This window comes from Triticum urartu, chromosome 1A, assembly GCF_056163025.1.
Source record: "Triticum urartu cultivar PI428250 chromosome 1A, HENAU_Tu73, whole genome shotgun sequence".
Lineage (NCBI taxonomy): Eukaryota > Viridiplantae > Streptophyta > Magnoliopsida > Poales > Poaceae > Triticum > Triticum urartu.
In genome coordinates, this window is record NC_141873.1 from 121,910,992 (window position 1) to 121,918,270 (window position 7,279).

Consider the following 7,279-nt stretch of genomic DNA (forward strand, 5'->3'; position numbering starts at 1 on the left):
TTTTTCTCCGAAAATAGGATTTTATAGCATCAGAGCTAGGGTCTGCGGGGCCATCAGGTGGGCATAACCCATCTAGGCACGCCCTGGTGGGTTGTGCTCACCCAGGGCCCCCCCTCCGGTGGTTCTTGGCTCTAGTATTTTTCTTTATTTATATAAAAAATCCTCGCAAAGTTTCGTTCCAATCCGAGAACTTTTATTTCTGCACAAAAACAACACCATGGTAGTTCTGCTGAAAACAGCGTCAGTCCGGGTTAGTTCCATTCAAATCAGCAAATTAGAGTCCAAAACAAGAGGAAAAGCGTTAGGAAAAGTAGATACGATGGAGACGTATCAAGTAACACGGGCTGCAAATAGTCGACGGAATAATGGGTCGTTAATGGGTATAAAGCGATACAATGTTCATTATGGGCCAGTTTCACCTTAGGCCTTTAATGGGCCCAGAGTTACAAAGGGTCTCGTATGGGCCGAAAGATGTCATAGGACATGCATGGGCTGGAAGTTATAATGGGCTGGAATCATATTGGACGCCCCAGATGACGCTATTGGGCCTAATTCGGATAGGCCGTAACAGGCCTTGAGTTAGTGGGCTGTAAATGGGTCGTCCTTTTCACCGGAATGGGCCTCTATTGGGCCGTGCCATGTGTTGACGTATCATAGGCTCCTCCCATCCAATGACTGGATGACATCTGTCCCAACGGTGAGCCGACATGTGGTTCCCATGGCCATTGAGAATTCTACACGTGGAAAATCCTCATTGGTCCGAGCTGTTAACGGGTTATCGGATTCAAACCAGAACCCGACACCTTAAAAGCGACCGTTATGGTGGATGCCATGTGTCGGTTACCCTTGACGAAAGCACTTCCATGACGCGCCATTTATCATCATGGAAGTGGACACTTCCGTGATGATAATTTTGGTATTGTCATGGAACACTTCTACGATAGCACAGGTATGACTATCTTGATTTTGTCATAAAATCGGCATGGATGTACATGCACTCCAACGTATCTATAATTTTTTATTATTCCATGCTATTATATTATCTGTTTTGGATGTTTTAAATGCATTAATATGCTATTTTATATTATTTTTGGGACTAACCTATTAACCTAGGGTCCAGTGCCAGTTCCTATTTTTTCCTTATTTTTGAGTTTTGCAGAAAAGGAATACCAAATGGAACAAAACCTTTGTGATGATTTTTCTTGGACCAGAAGACACCCAGGAGACTTGGAGATCATGTCGGAGGAGCCACGAGGCAGCCACATAGACGGAGGGCGCGCCCAGGGGGTAGGGCACGCCCCCACCCTTGTGGGCCCCCGTGACCCTCCTAACCTAATTCTTTCGCCTATATATTCCCAAATATCCCCAAACCACCATAGGCATCCACGAAAATACTTTTCCACCGCCGCAACTATCTGTACCCGTGAGATTCCATCTAGGGACCTTTTTCGGCACCCTGCCGGAGGGGGATTCGATCACGGAGGGCTTCTACATCAACTCTATTGCCCTTCCGATGAAGCATGAGTAGTTTACCACAGACCTATAGGTCCATAACTAGTAGCTAGATGGCTTATTCTCTCTCTTTGATTCTCAATACCATGTTCTCCTCGATGTTCTTGGAGATCTATCCGATGTAATACTCTTTTTCGGTTTGTTTGCCGAGATCCGATGAATTGTCGATTTATGATCGGTTTACCTAGGAATATAATTTGAATCTTCTCTGAATTATTTTATACATGATTTGATATCTTTGTAATTCTCTTTGTGTTGGAAATATGCCCTAGAGGCAATAATAAATTGGTTATTATTATATTTACTTGTTCATGATAATCGTTTATTATCCATGCTATAATTGTATTGATAGGAAACTCAGATACATGTGTGGATACATAGACAACACCATGTCCCTAGTGAGCCTCTAGTTGACTAGCTCGTTGATCAATAGATGGTTACGGTTTCCTGACCATGGACATTGGATGTCGTTGATAACGGGATCACATCATTAGGACAATAATGTGATGGACAAGACCCAATCCTAAGCCTAGCACAAAGATCGTGTAGTTCGTATGCTAAAGCTTTTCTAATGTCAAGTATCATTTCCTTAGACCATGAGATTGTGCAACTCCCGGATACCGTAGGAATGCTTTGGGTGTATCAAACGTCACAACATAACTGGGTGGCTATAAAGGTGCATTACAGGTATCTCCGAAAGTGTCTGTTGGGTTGGCACGAATCGAGACTGGGATTTGTCACTCCGTGTAAACGGAGAGGTATCTCTGGGCCCACTCGGTAGGACATCATCATATGCGCAATGTGACCAAGGAGTTGATCACAGGGATGATGTGTTACGGAACGAGTAAAGAGACTTGCCGGTAACGAGATTGAACAAGGTATAAGGATACCGACGATCGAATCTCGGGCAAGTAACATACCGCTAGACAAAGGGAATTGTATACGGGATTGATTAAGTCCTTGACATCGTGGTTCATCCGATGAGATCATCGTGGACCATGTGGGAGCCATCATGGGTATCCAGATCCCGCTGTTGGTTATTGACAGGAGAACGTCTCGGTCATGTCTGCATGTCTCCCGAACCCGTAGGGTCTACACACTTAAGGTTCGGTGACGCTAGGGTTATGAAGATATGTGTATGCAGTAACCCGAAAGTTGTTCGGAGTCCCGGATGAGATCCCGGACGTCACGAGGAGTTCCGGAATGGTCCGGAGGTAAAGAATTATATATAGGAAGTGCTATTTCGGCCATCGGGACAAGTTTCGGGGTCATCGGTATTGTACCGGGACCACCGGAAGGGTCCCGGGGGTCCACCAGGTGGGGCCACCTGCCCCGGGGGGGCACATGGGCTGTAGGGGGTGTGCCTTGGCCTATATGGGCCAAGGGCACCAGCCCCAAGAGGCCCATGCGCCAAGAGATGGGAAAAAGAGGAGAGTCCTAAAAGGGGAAGGCACCTCCGAGGTGCCTTGGGGAGGATGGACTCCTCCCCACCCTTGGCCGCACCCTTCCTTGGAGGAAGGGGCAAGGGCTGCGCCTCCCCCTCTCCCTTGGCCCTATATATAGTGGGGGAAAAGGAGGAGCAAACCAATCTAAGCCCCTGGCGCCTCCCTCTCTCCCCGTTACGTCTCTCTCTCGTAGTATAGGCGAAGCCCTGCTACTGTGACGCCCTGCATCCACCACCACGCCGTCGTGCTGCTGAATCTTCATCAACCTCTCCCTCTCCCCTTGCTGGATCAAGGCATGGGAGACGTCACCGGGCTGTACGTGTGTTGAACGCGGAGGTGCCGTCCGTTCGGCACTAGGATCATCGGTGATTTGAATCACGACGAGTACGACTCCATCAACCCCGTTCACTTGAACGCTTCCACTTAGCGATCTACAAAGGTATGTAGATGCACTCTCCTTCCCCTCGTTGCTGGTTTCTCCATAGATAGATCTTGGTGATACGTAGGAAAATTTTGAATTTCTGCTGCGTTCCCCAATAGTGGCATCATGAGCTAGGTCTATGCGTAGATTCTATGCACGAGTAGAACACAAAGTAGTTGTGGGCGTTGATTTTGTTCAATATGCTTGCCGTTACTAGTCTTATCTTGATTCGGCGGCATCGTGGGATGAAGCGGCCCGGACCAACCTTACACGTACTCTTACGTGAGACCGGTTCCACCGACAAACATGCACTAGTTGCATAAGGTGGCTGGCGGGTGTCTGTCTCTCCTACTTTAGTCGGATCGGATTCGATGAAAAGGGTCCTTATGAAGGGTAAATAGCAATTGGCATATCACGTTGTGGTCTTTGCGTAGGTAAGAACCATTCTTGCTAGAAACCCATGGCAGCCACGTAAAACATGCAAACAACAATTAGAGGACGTCTAACTTGTTTTTGCAGGGTATGCTATGTGATGTGATATGGCCAAAAGGATGTGATGAATGATATATGTAATGTATGAGATTGATCATGTTCTTGTAATAGATGATCATGGAGCCCCAAGATGGAGATCAAAGGAGCTACATGATATTGGCCATATCATGTCACTATTTGATTGCATATGATGTTTATCATGTTATGCATCTTGTTTACTTAGTACGACGGTAGTAAATAAGATGATCCCTCATTAAAATTTCAAGAAGTGTTCTCCCCTAACTGTGCATCGTTGCTACAGTTCGTCGCTTCGAAGCATCACGTGTTAATCGGGTGTGATAGATCCTTTCGTTCACATACAACGGGTGTAAGCAAGATTTACACATGCAAAAACACTTAGGGTTAACTTGATGAGCCTAGCATGTGAAGACATGGCCTCGGAACACAGAGACCGAAAGGTCGAGCATGAGTCGTATAGAAGATACGATCAACATGAAGATGTTCACCGACGTTGACTAGTCCGTCTCACGTGTTAATCGGACACGGCCTAGTTCACTCGGATCATGTAATCACTTAGATGACTAGAGGGATGTCTATCTGAGTGGGAGTTCATAAGATGAACTTAATTATTCTGAACATAGTCAAAAGGATTTTGCAAATTATGTCGTAGCTCACGCTATAGTTCTACTGTTTAGATATGTTCCTAGAGAAAAATTAGTTGAAAGTTGATAGTAGCAATTATGCGGACTAGGTCCGTGAACTGAGGATTGTCCTCATTGCTTCATAGAAGGCTTATGTCCTTAATGCGCCGCTCAGTGTGCTGAACCTCGAACGTGGTCTGTGGATGTTGCGAACATCTGACATACACGTTTTGATAACTACGTGATAGTTCAGTTAAACGGTTTAGAGTTGAGGCACCAAAGACGTTTTTTGAAACGTCACGAAACATATGAGATGTTTTGAGGGATGAAATTGGAATTTCAGGCTCGTGCCCACGTCAAGAGGTATAAGACCTCCGACAATTTTCTTAACCTGCAAACTAAGGAGAAAAGCTCAATTGTTGAGCTTGTGCTCAGATTGTCTGAGTACAACAATCGCTTGAATCAAGTGGGAGTTAATCTTCCAGATGAGATAGTGATGTTTCTCCGAAGTCATTACCACCAAGCTGCTTGAGCTTCGTGATGAACTATGATATATCAGGGACATATATGATGATCCTTGAGATATCCGCGATGTTTGACACCGCGAAAGTAGAAATCAAGAAGGAGCATCAATTGTTGATGGTTGGTGAAACCACTAGTTTCAAGAAGGGCAAGGGCACGAAGGGATACTTCATAAAATGGCAATTCAGCTGCTGCTCTAGTGAAGAAACCCAAGGTTGAACTCAAACCCGAGACTAAGTGCTTCTGTGATAAAGGGAACAGCCACTGGAGCAGGATTACCCTAGATACTTGGTAGATAAGAAGGCTGGCTAGGTCGATAGAAGTATATTGGATATACATTGTGTTGATGTGTACTTTACTAGTACTCCTAGTAGCACCAGGGTATTAGATACCGGTTCGGTTGCTAAGTGTTAGTAACTCGAAATAAAAGCTACGGAATAAACGGGGACTAGCTAAAGGTGAGCTGACGATATGTGTTGGAAGTGTTTCCAATGTTGATATGATCATGCATCACACGCTCCCTCTACCATCGATATTGGTGTTAAACCTAAATAATTGTTATTTGGTGTTTGTGTTGAGCATAGACATGATTGGATTACGTCTATCGCAATACGGTTATTCATTTAAGGAGAATAATGGTTACTCTGTTTATTTGAATGATACCTTCAATGGTCTTACACCTGAAATGAATGGTTTATTGAATCTCGATCGTAGTGATACACATATTCATGCCAAAAGATAGTAATGATAGTACCACCTACTTGTGGCACAGCCACGTAAGTCATATCGGTATAAAATGCATGAAGAAGCTCCATGTTGATGGATCTTTGGACTCACTCATTTTTGAAAAGTTTGAGACATGCGAACCATGTCTATTGGTGTGTATGCATGAAGAAACTCCATGCAAATGGACCGTTTTGTACTCACTTGATTTTGAATCACTTGAGACATGCAAATCATACCACATGGGCAAGATGACTGAAAGCCCCGGTTTCAGTAAAATGGAACAAGAAAGCAACTTGTTGGAAGTAATACATTTTTGATGTGTGCAGTCCAATGAGTGCTGAGGCATGTAGTGGATATCGTTATGTTCTTACTTCACAGATGATTTGAGTAGATGTTGAGTATATTTACTTGATGAATCACGAGTCTGAATTATTGAAAGGTTCAAGTAATTTCAGGGTGAAGTTGAAAGATCGTCGTGACAAGAGGATAAAATATCTATGATATGATCATAGAGATGAATATCTGAATTACGAGTTTGGCACAGAAGTAAGACATTGTGGAAATTGTTTCACAACTAATACAGCCTGGAACACCATAGTGTGATGGTGTGTCCAAACATCATAACTGCACCCTATTAGATATGATGCATACCATGATGTCTCTTATCAAATTTACCACGATAGTTTATGGGTTAGGCATTAGAGACAATCACATTCACTTTAAATAGGGCACCACGTAATTCCGATGAGATGACACCGTATGAACTATGGTTTAAAGAAACCTAAGCTGTCATTTCTTAAAAAGTTTGGGGCTGCGACGCTTCTGTGAAAAAGTTTCAGGCTGATAAGCTCGAACCCAAAGCGGATAAATGCATCTTCATAGGACACCCAAAACAGTTGGGTATACCTCCTGTCTCAGATTCGAAAGCAATAAGGGATTGTTTCTAGAATCGGGTCCTTTCTCGAGGAAAAGTTTCTCTCGAAAGAATTGAGTGGGAGGATGCTGGAGACTTGATGAGGTTATTGAACCGTCTCTTCAACTAGTGTGTGGCAGAGCACAGGAAGTTGTTCCTGTGGCACCTACACCAATTGAAGTGGAAGCTTATGATGGTGATCATGAAACTTCAGATCAAGTCACTATCAAACCTCGTAGGATGACAAGGATGCGTACTACTTCAGAGTGGTACGTAATCCTGTCTTGGAAGTCATGTTGCTAGACAACAATGAACCTACGAGCTATGGAGAAGCGTTGGTGGGCCTGGATTCCGATAAATGGCTCGAGGCCATAAAATCCGAGAGAGGATCCATGTACGAAAACAAAGTGTAGACTTTGGCAGAACGGCTCAATGGTCGTAAGGCTGTTGAGTACATATGGATTTTAAAAGGAAGACGGACAATGATGGTAAGTATCACCGTTAAGAAAGCTCGACTTGTCGTTAAGATGTTTTCCGACAAGTTCAAGGAGTTGACTACGGTGAGACTTTCTCACTCGTAGCGATGCTAAGAGTCTGTTGGAATTAT